Genomic DNA, 16,653 nt, shown 5'->3' on the forward strand with positions numbered 1-16,653 from the left:
CTAAACCCATACCTGTCACCCAGCGCCTAAATACTAGGCCTCAAATTTATATCCCGCTAAATCTGTCCCTAGTGCTGTAGCTGGGCGAGTTATTTAGTGTCCGTTCAAGCACATTTCTTGTTCTGGGTTGAAATACAATTCCCAATTTAGCAATTTCATAATTTAGTGGTTTCTGCTATATCAGAGCTATTTGAAATCTATCCCTAAAAGGGTATATAATATTCAAGGTGCACATTGGGTCATTCAGAATAACTTCACACACACCCGCTACTGTGTATTTCCAAGTCTAATTCTGGCACTAAACCCATACCTGTCACCCAGCGCCTAAATACTAGGCCTCAAATTTATATCCCGCTAAATCTGTCCCTAGTGCTGTAGCTGGGCGAGTTATTTAGTGTCCGTTCAAGCACATTTCTTGTTCTGGGTTGAAATACAATTCCCAATTTAGCAATTTCATAATTTAGTGGTTTCTGCTATATCAGAGCTATTTGAAATCTATCCCTAAAAGGGTATATAATATTCAAGGTGCACATTGGGTCATTCAGAATAACTTCACACACACCCGCTACTGTGTATTTCCAAGTCTAATTCTGGCACTAAACCCATACCTGTCACCCAGCGCCTAAATACTAGGCCTCAAATTTATATCCCGCTAAATCTGTCCCTAGTGCTGTAGCTGGGCGAGTTATTTAGTGTCCGTTCAAGCACATTTCTTGTTCTGGGTTGAAATACAATTCCCAATTTAGCAATTTCATAATTTAGTGGTTTCTGCTATATCAGAGCTATTTGAAATCTATCCCTAAAAGGGTATATAATATTCAAGGTGCACATTGGGTCATTCAGAATAACTTCACACACACCCGCTACTGTGTATTTCCAAGTCTAATTCTGGCACTAAACCCATACCTGTCACCCAGCGCCTAAATACTAGGCCTCAAATTTATATCCCGCTAAATCTGTCCCTAGTGCTGTAGCTGGGCGAGTTATTTAGTGTCCGTTCAAGCACATTTCTTGTTCTGGGTTGAAATACAATTCCCAATTTAGCAATTTCATAATTTAGTGGTTTCTGCTATATCAGAGCTATTTGAAATCTATCCCTAAAAGGGTATATAATATTCAAGGTGCACATTGGGTCATTCAGAATAACTTCACACACACCCGCTACTGTGTATTTCCAAGTCTAATTCTGGCACTAAACCCATACCTGTCACCCAGCGCCTAAATACTAGGCCTCAAATTTATATCCCGCTAAATCTCTCGTTACCGCTGTCCTGTTGTGGCTGGGAAAGTTATTTAGTGTCCGTCAAAGCACATTTTTTGTTCTGGGTTGAAATACAATTCCCAATTTAGCAATTTCATAATTTAGTCGTTTCTGCTATATCAGAGCTATTTGAAATCTATCCCTAAAAGGGTAGATCATATTGAAGGTGCACATAGGGTCATTCAGAATAACTTCACACACACGCTTCTGTGCATTTCCAAGTCTAATTCTGTCACTAAATCCATACCGGTCACCCAGCGCCTAAATACTAGGCCTCAAATTTATATCCCGCTGAATTTGAATACAATACATTGGGCCAAATAATATATTTGTTGTTGTGGTGAACCATAACAATGAGAAAAACATCTAGTAAGGGACGCGGACGTGGACATGGTCGTGGTGGTGTTAGTGGACCCTCTGGTGCTGGGAGAGGACGTGGCCGTTCTGCCACATCCACACGTCCTAGTGTACCAACTACCTCAGGTCCCAGTAGCCGCCAGAATTTACAGCGATATATGGTGGGGCCCAATGCCGTTCTAAGGATGGTAAGGCCTGAGCAGGTACAGGCATTAGTCAATTGGGTGGCCGACAGTGGATCCAGCACGTTCACATTATCTCCCACCCAGTCTTCTGCAGAAAGCGCACAGATGGCGCCTGAAAACCAACCCCATCAGTCTGTCACATCACCCCCATGCATACCAGGGAAACTGTCTCAGCCTCAAGTTATGCAGCAGTCTCTTATGCTGTTTGAAGACTCCGCTGGCAGGGTTTCCCAAGGGCATCCACCTAGCCCTTCCCCAGCGGTGAAAGACATAGAATGCACTGACGCACAACCACTTATGTTTCCTGATGATGAGGACATGGGAATACCACCTCAGCATGTCTCTGATGATGACGAAACACAGGTGCCAACTGCTGCGTCTTTCTGCAGTGTGCAGACTGAACAGGAGGTCAGGGATCAAGACTGGGTGGAAGACGATGCAGGGGACGATGAGGTCCTAGACCCCACATGGAATGAAGGTCGTGCCACTGACTTTCACAGTTCGGAGGAAGAGGCAGTGGTGAGACCGAGCCAACAGCGTAGCAAAAGAGGGAGCAGTGGGCAAAAGCAGAACACCCGCCGCCAAGAGACTCCGCCTGCTACTGACCGCCGCCATCTGGGACCGAGCACCCCAAAGGCAGCTTCAAGGAGTTCCCTGGCATGGCACTTCTTCAAACAATGTGCTGACGACAAGACCCGAGTGGTTTGCACGCTGTGCCATCAGAGCCTGAAGCGAGGCATTAACGTTCTGAACCTGAGCACAACCTGCATGACCAGGCACCTGCATGCAAAGCATGAACTGCAGTGGAGTAAACACCTTAAAACCAAGGAAGTCACTCAGGCTCCCCCTGCTACCTCTTCTGCTGCTGCCGCCTCGGCCTATTCTGCTGCTGCCGCCTCGGCCTCTTCCTCCGCCTCTGGAGGAACGTTGGCACCTGCCGCCCAGCAAACAGGGGATGTACCACCAACACCACCACCACCACCTCCGTCACCAAGCGTCTCAACCATGTCACACGCCAGCGTTCAGCTCTCCATCTCACAAACATTTGATAGAAAGCGTAAATTCCCACCTAGCCACCCTCGATCCCTGGCCCTGAATGCCAGCATTTCTAAACTACTGGCCTATGAAATGCTGTCATTTAGGCTGGTGGACACAGACAGCTTCAAACAGCTCATGTCGCTTGCTGTCCCACAGTATGTTGTTCCCAGCCGGCACTACTTCTCCAAGAGAGCCGTGCCTTCCCTGCACAACCAAGTATCCGATAAAATCAAGTGTGCACTGCGCAACGCCATCTGTAGCAAGGTCCACCTAACCACAGATACGTGGACCAGTAAGCACGGCCAGGGACGCTATATCTCCCTAACTGCACACTGGGTAAATGTAGTGGCAGCTGGGCCCCAGGCGGAGAGCTGTTTGGCGCACGTCCTTCCGCCGCCAAGGATCGCAGGGCAACATTCTTTGCCTCCTGTTGCCACCTCCTCCTTCTCGGCTTCCTCCTCCTCTTCTTCCACCTGCTCATCCAGTCAGCCACACACCTTCACCACCAACTTCAGCACAGCCCGGGGTAAACGTCAGCAGGCCATTCTGAAACTCATATGTTTGGGGGACAGGCCCCACACCGCACAGGAGTTGTGGCGGGGTATTGAACAACAGACCGACGAGTGGTTGCTGCCGGTGAGCCTCAAGCCCGGCCTGGTGGTGTGTGATAATGGGCGAAATCTCGTTGCAGCTCTGGGACTAGCCAATTTGACGCACATCCCTTGCTTGGCGCATGTGCTGAATTTGGTGGTGCAGAAGTTCATTCACAACTACCCCGACATGTCAGAGCTGCTGCATAAAGTGCGGGCCGTCTGTTCGCGCTTCCGGCGTTCACATCCTGCTGCTGCTCGCCTGTCTGCGCTACAGCGTAACTTCGGCCTTCCCGCTCACCGCCTCATATGCGACGTGCCCACCAGGTGGAACTCCACCTTGCACATGCTGGACAGACTGTGCGAGCAGCAGCAGGCCATAGTGGAGTTTCAGCTGCAGCACGCACGGGTCAGTCGCACTACAGAACAGCACCACTTCACCACCAATGACTGGGCCTCCATGCGAGACCTGTGTGCCCTGTTGCGCTGTTTCGAGTACTCCACCAACATGGCCAGTGGCGATGACACCGTTATCAGCGTTACAATACCACTTCTATGTCTCCTTGAGAAAACACTTAGGGCGATGATGGAAGAGGAGGTGGCCCAGGAGGAGGAGGAGGAGGAGGAGGAAGAGGGGTCATTTTTAGCACTTTCAGGCCAGTCTCTTCGAAGTGACTCAGAGGGAGGTTTTTGGCAACAGCAGAGGCCAGGTACAAATGTGGCCAGCCAGGGCCCACTACTGGAGGACGAGGAGGACGAGGATGAGGAGGAGGTGGAGGAGGATGAGGATGAAGCATGGTCACAGCGGGGTGGCACCCAACGCAGCTCGGGTCCATCACTGGTGCGTGGCTGGGGGGAAAGGCAGGACGATGACGATACGCCTCCCACAGAGGACAGCTTGTCCTTACCCCTGGGCAGCCTGGCACACATGAGCGACTACATGCTGCAGTGCCTGCGCAACGACAGCAGAGTTGCCCACATTTTAACCTGTGCGGACTACTGGGTTGCCACCCTGCTGGATCCACGCTACAAAGACAATGTGCCCACCTTACTTCCTGCACTGGAGCGTGATAGGAAGATGCGCGAGTACAAGCGCACGTTGGTAGACGCGCTACTGAGAGCATTCCCAAATGTCACAGGGGAACAAGTGGAAGCCCAAGGCCAAGGCAGAGGAGGAGCAAGAGGTCGCCAAGGCAGCTGTGTCACGGCCAGCTCCTCTGAGGGCAGGGTTAGCATGGCAGAGATGTGGAAAACTTTTGTCAACACGCCACAGCTAACTGCACCACCACCTGATACGCAACGTGTTAGCAGGAGGCAACATTTCACTAACATGGTGGAACAGTACGTGTGCACACCCCTCCACGTACTGACTGATGGTTCGGCCCCATTCAACTTCTGGGTCTCTAAATTGTCCACGTGGCCAGAGCTAGCCTTTTATGCCTTGGAGGTGCTGGCCTGCCCGGCAGCCAGCGTTTTGTCTGAACGTGTATTCAGCACGGCAGGGGGCGTCATTACAGACAAACGCAGCCGCCTGTCTACAGCCAATGTGGACAAGCTGACGTTCATAAAAATGAACCAGGCATGGATCCCACAGGACCTGTCCGTCCCTTGTCCAGATTAGACATTAACTACCTCCCCATAACCATATATTATTGGACTCCAGGGCACTTCCTCATTCAATCCTATTTTTATTTTCATTTTACCATTATATTGCGAGGCTACCCAAAGTTGAATGAACCTCTCCTCTGCCTGTGTGCTAGGCCTAAATATATGCCAATGGACTGTTGCAGTGGTGGGTGACGTGAAGCCTCATTCTCTGCTATGACATGCAGACTAATTCTCTGCTGACATGAAGACAGATTCTCTGTTACGGGACCTCCCTCCTCTGCCTGGGTGCTGGGCCTAAATATATGCCAATGGACTGTTGCAGTGGTGGGTGACGTGAAGCCTGATTCTCTGCTATGACATGCAGACTAATTCTCTGCTGACATGAAGACAGATTCTCTGTTACGGGACCTCTCTCCTCTGCCTGTGTGTGTGCTGGGCCTAAATATATGCCAATGGACTGTTGCAGTGGTGGCTGACGTGAAGCCTCATTCTCTGCTATGACATGCAGACTAATTCTCTGCTGACATGAAGCCAGATTGTCTGTTACGGGACCTCTCTCCTCTGCCTGTGTGTGTGCTGGGCCTAAATATATGCCAATGGACTGTTGCAGTGGTGGCTGACGTGAAGCCTCATTCTCTGCTATGACATGCAGACTAATTCTCTGCTGACATGAAGCCAGATTCTCTGTTACGGGACCTCTCTGCTCTGCCTGTGTGCTAGGCCTAAATATATGCCAATGGACTGTTGCAGTGGTGGGTGACGTGAAGCCTCATTCTCTGCTATGACATGCAGACTGATTCTCTGCTGTCATGAAGCCAGATTGTCTGTTACGGGACCTCTCTGCTCTGCCTGTGTGCTAGGCCTAAATATATGCCAATGGACTGTTGCAGTGGTGGGTGACGTGAAGCCTCATTCTCTGCTATGACATGCAGACTGATTCTCTGCTGACATGAAGCCAGATTGTCTGTTACGGGACCTCTCTCCTCTGCCTGTGTGCTAGGCCTAAATATATGCCAATGGACTGTTGCAGTGGTGGCTGACGTGAAGCCTCATTCTCTGCTATGACATGCAGACTAATTCTCTGCTGACATGAAGCCAGATTGTCTGTTACGGGACCTCTCTCCTCTGCCTGGGTGCTGGGCCTAAATTTATGACAATGGACTGTTGCAGTGGTGGCTGACGTGAAGCCTGATTCTCTGCTATGACATGCAGACTGATTCTCTGCTGACATGAAGCCAGATCCTCTGTTACGGGACCTCTCTCCTCTGCCTGTGTGTGTGCTGGGCCTAAATATATGCCAATGGACTGTTGCAGTGGTGGCTGACGTGAAGCCTCATTCTCTGCTATGACATGCAGACTGATTCTCTGCTGACATGAAGCCAGATTCTCTGTTACGGGACCTCTCTGCTCTGCCTGTGTGCTAGGCCTAAATATATGCCAATGGACTGTTGCAGTGGTGGCTGACGTGAAGCCTCATTCTCTGCTATGACATGCAGACTAATTCTCTGCTGACATGAAGACAGATTCTCTGTTACGGGACCTCTCTCCTCTGCCTGGGTGCCGGGGCCTAAATATCTGAGAATGGACTGTTCCAGTGGTGGGTGACGGGAAGCCAGATTCTCTGCTATGGAACCTCTCTCCAATTGATTTTGGTTAATTTTTATTTATTTAATTTTTATTTTAATTCATTTCCCTATCCACATTTGTTTGCAGGGGATTTACCTACATGTTGCTGCCTTTTGCAGCCCTCTAGCTCTTTCCTGGGCTGTTTTACAGCCTTTTTAGTGCCGAAAAGTTCGGGTCCCCATTGACTTCAATGGGGTTCGGGTTCGGGACGAAGTTCGGATCGGGTTCGGATCCCGAACCCGAACATTTCCGGGATGTTCGGCCGAACTTCTCGAACCCGAACATCCAGGTGTTCGCTCAACTCTAAACGTGATCGAATTTGTGCACGAGGTTTAAGTGAACCGGTGACTCTTGTCACAAACTACAGTGATGAGTATCCCCTTATCTGCAACATCTTAGGTAAACGTTTTCCAGTCATAGGTTATGATGAGGGCTGGGGAGATGTTGCAGAAGTAGGTATCAAGTGTATAGCGAAAAAAGCACCGACTATTGGACAAAAAGTGAGTCCCAGTTTATTTTTGGAGAATATCACTTGCGAATCAGTTTGGTTGAATACGAAGGGTAACTTTAAATGTGGAAGTAAAAAGTGTATCTACATCGAATGGTAGCACACATGAATTGCGACAGTATATAAATTGCAATACAGAATATGTTGTGTATGTTATCACCTGTCGAATTTGCGCATTGCAATATGTGGGATGTACTACGAATCAGCTACAAGGTCAGAATACAAAAAGAGATGTCCCTCATGTTTCAACGCGCAATGTATCAGCAGCCACTTTACATTTTGCGATAGTTCACAAAGGCGATACCTCTGCATTTTTTGTGCAGGGCATTGAAAGAGTTATTACCGATCGGAGGGGGGAGATCGCAGACAGAAACTTTTTAGTAGAGAAACATATTGGATGTTTAATCTTGGAACATGTACACCAAAGGGATTGAATAAGAAGCATAATTTAACCCTACAATATAAATGATACATTTTCTATCTGTTTTGAGCCTCCGTTCCACTTGGCTGAATTTCCCTTTTGTTAGATTCTACTTACCGGCAGGTGCTGATTCCTGGTGGTGTGGATTATTCAATCAAGTGGGCGTTTTCATGCCAGTGTATAACGATCTAGGTTTTTAAGTCTGTTTGCTTGTCTTGATGAATGGCTAAGATGTAACAGCCAGAAACGCATCACAGCAAATTGTCCTATTTGATATCGGATATTATGGAAGTCGATTAAAGCATATTTTTATGACGAGCTGGATTCCATTTGTTCTTTCACAGTTTGTACCTGACCGAGTCCAGGTCCGATTTTCCGTGCTCCACTGGGAGGTGGCAGGTGAGAGCTGCAGTGATTTCCTTTCACTTCATGCTAAGACGCACTGTATGCAAAAAGAAAAACACCTGAAAAACGTCCTCTGCCAGGTTTTTATTTTATAGTAAAAAAAACACCATTGTAAAGTTCATGTGTGTAGTGACACACTGCCCAATGCAACCTATTGCCACCTATTGATGGCAGCACTTCTCCTGTGTACACATAGTGATGTGCTGCCATGAATAATTTGATTGCCCAACAGTCAAACATTTTGCTCACTTGCTGGTCCGCCACACCTTTACAGAGGCCATTTATTAGGAATGAATGTTCATATTTCTAATAATTGGTCCATGTAAAAGGGCCCTTATTATCACCTTAGTGACCACCAATATAAGACTGTCTACTACAAGCACTACAGCAAAGAGCAGGAGTTTAGCTCTTATGACAGCCGAGCTCCTGCGCTAATGGCCCGACTCAGTAGCAGCCCCTATCCCAGCTGTATAACCCCTTAGTTGTCATGGCCAGTAGTGACCGCGGCATCTAAGTGGATTCAAAGGTAGAGGACACTGCTGGAAATGAGATGATGGGGTGTCAATGTCTGAAAGAAAACAAAAGGTGGTCCCTAAAGGGAGATAGTGCGTGAGCACTCTCCCAAGGAATACTGCTCTGTGACAAAGGATATGTAGAAAAAGTGAGGGGCAGTAACGTATTAAAATCTAAAGTTTATTTGGACTGTTTAAGAATAAGCCCCTACCAGACAAACCAGACAGACAACAAACAACAATATGGGACCCACGTAGTGAGTCGCCAACGGTCAAGTCCGCTAACAATTGTACAGGGAAGCGGAACTGATCGACAAATAAACACTAAATGCAGTCTTTTGGCAGGACGCCACAGACTAATGGTAATGCCATAAGGCAAATAAAAGGGTGGATCTTACCGGTGGTGCCAGTCAGGACCTTGTAGTCCAAAACCCTGGAGGTGGAGGGGCTTCTCGGGTCCGAAAAACACATCCTCTATTCAATTTCACCTGGTGCCGAGGGGCTGCAGGGAGAAACTGTCCCTGTTAATGCCCTACTTGGCCTGTGAATCCCTAGGTGCCTCCTAACACGGGGTCCTTTCCCCGCAAGGGGTGGCCTCGTCCGGAACCTGACCCTAATAAATGAACCCTAAATGGCCCTATAGGGACAAAGGGATTGGCCCCATAGGTGATGGTCGCTACTAGGGTAAAGATAAACTAGTATGGTGGATATATTCTAGGTCCCTACGCGTTTCGTTTATTTGGGAATATATCAAAACTATAAAGGATACCTCCACTTCACAAAAGCAGGGTGGGGACCCCCTAACTCTTCAGGGGACAGGGGTCGTGAGTGGAGGAGAATGTATCTACCCTTAACCCACTGTGGTGATTATACGGCTAAGGGGAGCAATGGGAAAGGGGAGGCCATAAAGGTTGCGCAGACCTGACTAGACCAGTGTGGTCCAAATCAGCCCGGATACCTGTGGATAGTGAAATAACAAAACAAAACCCATTCAGATATTGAACCTAACAGCAGCTTATACACTTATGGCATATGGGTGAATGGTTTACTTACTATTGAGATCATGGAACGCGTGTGGCCAGTACCATGGGAGGCGGCAGTGTAGTTTGACTAGCTGCCTATGTATCGGCGTCTGTCAGCGCTGCTATGGGCGCCAATCAGTTTAAATGGACGGGGCTGGCTGGTAGTGCGCCTGCGTGAGGAGTGCGGCCGCCGTCATGTGACTATACATGTGTCAGCTGACGCGGCGATCCGCCTCCTTCCTAGCGCATGTGCACATCTCCAGTATGCAGCCCGGCTACCGTGCAGCTGTTGTGACGTAGTGATGGGCGTCACAGCTAGGGAACATCCTCCGAACCCAGGCGCGGCGTCGGCTGTGTACTAATGATAGCAACGGTGGCAGGAGTCGCTGGATAGGTACAGGCAACTCCTGCTACTTCACCTATGCATGTGTTGGCGGTGATTGGGAATATCACCCACAACATGGGACCTAGGAGGGGCATTAAATGACAGGCGACCCCCCCTGGACCCAGACTGGGCATAGTGGCCACAGGAAGACATTAAGACAATTTAAACCGAGATGAATAAGACCGTAGAGGGTGTTATCATCTGGATGGTGTGGTCAACCAGGGTGTAGTGATCACAATAGAACAAGTGAGCAACTACACACTCAAAATGAATTGGACCGTTGGAGGACATTATGCTCTTGGTGGCACGGTCGGGTGTTCAATGCGTGAATAGTGCGGTCATAGGACCGTCAGACATTCAATACATAAGTAATACGCTCTGAAGACCAAATAGCTCCTGCTGTTGGGAGACAAGAGCAAAGAGACCCGACCGGGCGGACCACAGACACGGCAAGGCAATCGGCAAAGGTGGTGTCACCACGGATGCACGCATACGAATAGACTTACTCGCAACCGCATACACACACGCTTAAAAATACACATATGTGTAGGAGACTGGAGACGGTCACAAAAAGCAACCAAATTGTAGCTGGTCATTCAATCCATTGGGGTTGGTGGTCTTCAGCCTGAATATCCACCAACACTCCCTCTGGAGAATCCTCTTGTCCCAGTCCCCTCCACGTGGTGGCTTCCTAATCACTTCCAACCCTACAAACGTGACGCCTGACGACCGCCGGTCATGTACAGAGTGGATGGTGTCAATGTCTGTCCAGTGAAGGCCTCCAGATCTGTCTTTGGTGTATGCCTATTAGGCCATGCCAGAGCACAGCTTAGGGTGGGTTTACATCTGCGTACTGGATTCCGTTATGGCTTAACATTATAAAATGGTTATAACGGAAAATAACAGAATCCATAAGACGGAAGGACGGATCCGTTATGCTGACCATAGACTTGTATTAGGACGGAATGCAAAACGAAAGCCTTTTAAAGGCATTCCGTTTTGCTTTCCGTCTTAATACAAGTCTATGGGGAAGCAAAACTGATCCGTCTGGTTCCCGTTATGCAGAACGGAGAAAAAAGTCCTGTCGACAGGACTTTGTTTTCCGTCTTGCATAACGGGACCCAGACAGATCTGTTATGATTCCCCTCAGACTTCTATTAAGACCGATCAAAACAGAATGCCCCTAAAGACTTCTGTCTTATGGATTCCGTTGTTATAATGGAAAGCCATAACGGAATCCAGAGCGCAGATGTGAACCCACCCTAAGGCTGGGTTCAGACCTGAGCGTTCGGGATGGAGCGCGCGATTGTATGCGCGTTTAAAATCGCGGCTCCGGAACAAGCGAACGCCCGTTGTCGCGCATTCCCGGAAGTCTATGTACGGGAACGCACTACAAAACGCCCCAAAGAAGCTTCTGTACTTCTTGGGGCGTCGGGCGTTTTACAGCGCGATCGTACGCACTGTAATACGCTCAGGTGAGAACTTTTCCCATAGGGAATCATTGGTTCTTGCCTGTTGAGCGTTTTACAGTGCGTAGGAACGCGCTGCAAAACACTCAGGTCTGAACCCAGCCTTAATAGATTGCTTGTCAGTTTCATACTGATTGCATAATACACTGCACTGCATTAGAGGTACAATTTATTATGTAAGCAGAGGATTACATGTCAAAGCCCCTTTGTAAGCTGTATAGAAAATAGTTTTATTTTAAAAAATCCAAGTTGAAAAAATCAAACCCCCCCACATATTTGGTATTGTCTCAAAAACTAAACTAAATATTTTTTTTTTTTTACAAATTTTCCTCAAAGAAAACCAAACAAAAAGCTATCAAGATATTGTACCTATCCCAAAATGATATTAATGAAAACTACAAGTTGTTCCGCAAAAATCAAGCCCATAGAAAGAAAAATGAAGAAAAGAAGTATGTGTCTTGGGATACAGAGATGCAAAAATATTTTTCCAAATGGTAAAAAAACAAAAGCGGATGGAAAATATAGAATTTAAAAGAAATTTTATTTAAAAATGTCACAAAAAATATATCACAAAATGGTACCTAATAGTATAAAATAAAATGACATTAAAAATTATAAAATAAGATAAAGGTAGAGGATCCCAATATAGGGTTAAATATATTAATCTCTAGTGTGTGAATACACAGATTATCTAGTCTGACATAATAATCATACCACAACCTTTCTCAAAACCATTGCTCACACAAGAAGCCGATGTTTGCATGAGTAGTGTTACAATGTTGGTAATGCGTTCAGCATATTAGAAACCATAAAAAATCTGCAGGCCAAACGATTGTGAAGAGCAAGACAATTGTTGGAAGGTGACACCCTGTTCACATGTGGATACAACCTTCCTCGGATGGCGGATGTTATTCAAATTGAGGGGCAGTGATCAGCATATATAATGTTGTAGTGATAATGATGCATAAACACATTAGAATCCGGAGAATCCGTATCTCACCTACTGTGTCCTTCTCCCATACCATGTAGACCAGGGATGCTCAACCTGCGGCCCTCCAGCTGTTGTAAAACTACAACTCCCACAATGCCCTTCTGTAGGATGATAGCTGTAGGTTGTCAGGAAATGATGGGAGTTGTAGTTTTGCAACAGCTGGAGGGCCGCAGGTTGAGCATGCCTGATGTAGACTGTAAGCCCTCACGGGCAGGGCCCTCTCTCCTTCTGTACCAGTTTGTAACTCGTCTTGTTTATGCTTAGTGCAATTGTCTGTATTATGTATGTGCACCCCTTATCATATGTACAGCGCTATGGAATGAATGGCGCTTTAATAATTACCGTATTTATCGGCGTATAACACGCACTTTTTCCCCATGAAAATAGGGGGCAAATGATGTATGCGTGTTATACGCCGATTAGGGCTGAAACGTGTCCTCCGGAGGCCAGAGAGGCAGGACTGAGCCGGCCGGCACAGCAGAGGGAGGAGGAGGGAGGAGGAAGGAGGAAGGAGGAGGGAGTCCCTCCCTCCCCACTGTGCGCGGCTGCCGCTGAAGACCAACGAGGACAGAGTAGGAGGAGGAGGGGAGGGACTGTGGCCACTGCGCCACCAATGAATGTGCCGGCCATATCCCACAGTTCCGATCGGAGTCCCAGCAGTGTAATGCTGGGGCTCCGATCGCTTACCATGGCAGCCAGGAGTCACGCTACTGAAGTCCTGGCTGCCATGGTATGTTAGTGAGCAGAGAGCAGCGCATTATACTCACGTGCGCTGTGGCCGCCGGTCGCTCCTTCTTCTGTCTGTGCGGCGGATTGCTAATGCTTACAGCATTAGCAATGCGCCGCACAGACCTATGAGAAGGAGCGACCGGCGGCCACAGCGCACGTGAGTATCATGCGCTGCTCTCTGCTCACTAACATACCATGGCAGCCAGGGCTTCAGTAGCGTGACTCCTGGCTGCCATGGTAAGCGATCGGAGCCCCAGCATTACACTGCTGGGGCTCCGATAGGAACTGACACTGCCACCAATGATGGGGGGGAGGAGGGGGACCCTGTGGCCACTGCCACCAATGATTAATACTGGGGAGGGAGGGGGGGGGGTTTGCGTTACCAGAGGGGGCAGATCAGAGGCTTTATTTGAAATTTAATTTTTTTTCCTGAAATTTCCCTCTAAAATGAAGGTGCGTGTTATACGCCCGTGCGTGTTATACGCCGATAAATATGGTAATAATAATATGTGCAGATCACTGATTACTGCTGAGGGGGTAAACCACAGTATAGTTATACACCTCATTCACTTTTATAACACACATGGGTGCACTATATCGCCTAATTTTCATATATTGTCTGTATATCCAATTGCTGGGATGCCGGCTGGTTTATTGTTCCTCTGATTTAGCCAATACGAATGTGACATCAAGAAGTCCAAAGTCTAATATATCCCCTTTATAAAATATCACGGCTTAGTGATTAGCGAGTTGATAACTGCACATATGCATATTGATTACTGCTTCCCAACTGGTACCAATAGTAATGCGCATCGATGGTTACTTTACCAGTCTGTTGACCCAGGATCTGTTTTGCAATGAGCAGGGGTGTATCGCAGCCGTCCTTAGTAATCCTCCTGTATCAGTGTCCCATGTGGCGTGGGAACTGCCGGTTCTTGCAGTGCTCGTATGTAGTTTTGGTTAATTGGGATAGCGGAGCGCTCCTGGTCCCGATATAAAGTGTAGGTAGATGTTCGATTCAATAACTTAATGATGGCAGATGCGATATTGCTGACTACACTGTCTCTTTGCAATCACCAAACGCGTTTCGGAGTTGGCGGCTCCTTCATCAGTGCTGTAGGGATTACTAAGGACGGCTGGGATACACCCCTGCTCATTGCAAAACAGATCCCAGGTCAACAGATGCACATTACTATTGGTACCAGTTGGCAAACAGTAATCAATATGCATATATGCAGTTATCAAGGCGCTAATCACTAAGCCGTGATATTTTATAAAGGGGATATATTAGACTTTGGGCTTATTGATGCCACATTCTTATTGGCTAAATCAGAGGACCTTGATGGACAAGACATTGAGTGGTTGAACAGACCTATTGATTTAAATGAGATGAAAATTACATTGGGAACGATCCATGGTAGCACAACTCCAGGAGCTGATGGCTTCCCTTTTGAAATGCATAGGAAACATGGGGATGTGTTACTCCCTCCTTCATGGAAGCTATAATAACTCTAATACCGAAAAAAAAGATAAAAATCCTAACCTTATAACATCATATAGGCCCATTTCGTTGTTAAACACAGACTATAAAATAATCGCCAAATTATTTGCCAATAGACTTAAAACTTAGATTCATAAGCTTATTCATAACAACCAAACAGGATTTATACCCAAAAGAAATATTCAAGATAATATACGTAGAACGCTTCTAAATATACAGGTTGGGGAGGGGGAAGACCACTCCATCCTGTCGCTGGACGCTGCAAAGGCGTTTGACAGGGTAGAGTGGTCTTTCCTCTGGGCAGTAATGGAACGAATGAAATTGGGCATTTTTTTCATCAAATGGGTTCAGATTATGTTTCAGAATCCAATATCGAAAATTTGCATTAATGGAGAGTATTCACCACTTTTTCAACTGACGCGGGGGACTCGTCAGGGATGCCCCCTTTCCCCATTACTTTTTGTGATCTTTATGGAGCCGTTGGCTTGTAAGATCAGAAGCGATGAAGAAAATTGTTGGGTTCAGTGGAGAGGGGGATATAGACAAAGTCAGTTTATATGCAGACGATATACTATTATTTTTAAAAACTGGATATATTGGGCTTCCAAAACGTATGAAAATTATTGATGAATTTGGTTTAATATCTGGATATTAAATCAACTGGGAAAAATCTATATTGTTACATTTGAATCGATCGGCTCCCCCAAGCTTAGTAATAGAGTACACACCTTATCACCCACAGAATCCTTAACATATCTTGGTTTTCAAATTGGATCAAATTTGGAGAGTTATACGAAGTTAAACATTCTCCCAATGATAGGAAAAGTTAGGAAAAAAATAAGAACATGGCAAAAACTCCCGATATCCCAAATTAATCGACACTACTGCCAATAATTTTGTATGTTTTGGTCTCATGTCCTATATGGATAGAAGAGGACTCCTTTTTCAGATTATTGGACTCTTTGTTCAATGATTTAATATGGGGTCGGAAACGGGGTCAGAATTAAATTAAGATCTCTGGTTCTAGCTGAGGAGGAGGGGGACTCTCTCTGCCATATCTTACAGGTTATTATATTGAGGCACAATTAAGGTGGTGCATAAATAACAGGAATAGCTGCTATATTAAGAATTTATTTAGGAGCTATGATGGCCCACGTGAGGATATCTTTCATATTTTAGAACGAGATACTAAACCGGAAGAAACAGATGGGTGGAAAAAACTGGAAACATACCAGGCATATTGCAGGGGTGTCACATGCTGTTACCTTTACTCCTATACATCTTTACCACAATGTATAAAAATTTCTGACACTAAATATTGGGAACTGAGAGGAATTATATATAAGAAATAATTTCACATGGGTTGCTAAAACCACTGGAAGAAATATTGCCAGACACGACACTTTGCTTCATCGAAAGGTTTCGATATGCACAACTGAGTCATGCTCTGAAATGCACGGAGAATAAGGAATATTTAAGTCATTAAAAACACTTTTCTTGACTCTTTATACTATTCGTCACAAAATAACTATTCTATTTCTATATGAAACAGGGAAAGTAAAGCAGCTCTCGCCCACCGTCCACCTGCCTGGAGCACGGATGGCAACCTCCGGACTTGATTGCTGTGAAATATTCAAGACCAAGAAAAATCCAGCTTCCAAGATGCAAAAGGTGGAATCTTTATTGTGCGTTTAAAAGCCAATGCAAGACATCACAGGTTACAGTAACGCGTTTCAGACCGCAAGTAAATCAGGGTCCTTCATCATGACAAAAAACTTGTGTACAAAACTCAGTTTAAAAAGGCTAATCCACACCTGACACCCCAATCATTGAGTCACATGTCCTGATTAGACTGACTCAGAGCATGTGTCAGCCATGTGGGGAGGGAGGAAAAGACCCACTTGAAATACACATGAAATGTATAGAAAAAAATAATGGCAATGTGTAAAAAACATCAATGGCAGGCAAACATGAGATCATGTCTCTTGTTCAGACCTTCAGGATAGCACGTGGCGAGTAAAAACATCCAATAAGCCTCTCAATTA

This window comes from Bufo gargarizans, chromosome 1 (assembly GCF_014858855.1).
Source record: "Bufo gargarizans isolate SCDJY-AF-19 chromosome 1, ASM1485885v1, whole genome shotgun sequence".
Taxonomy (NCBI): Eukaryota; Metazoa; Chordata; class Amphibia; order Anura; family Bufonidae; genus Bufo; species Bufo gargarizans.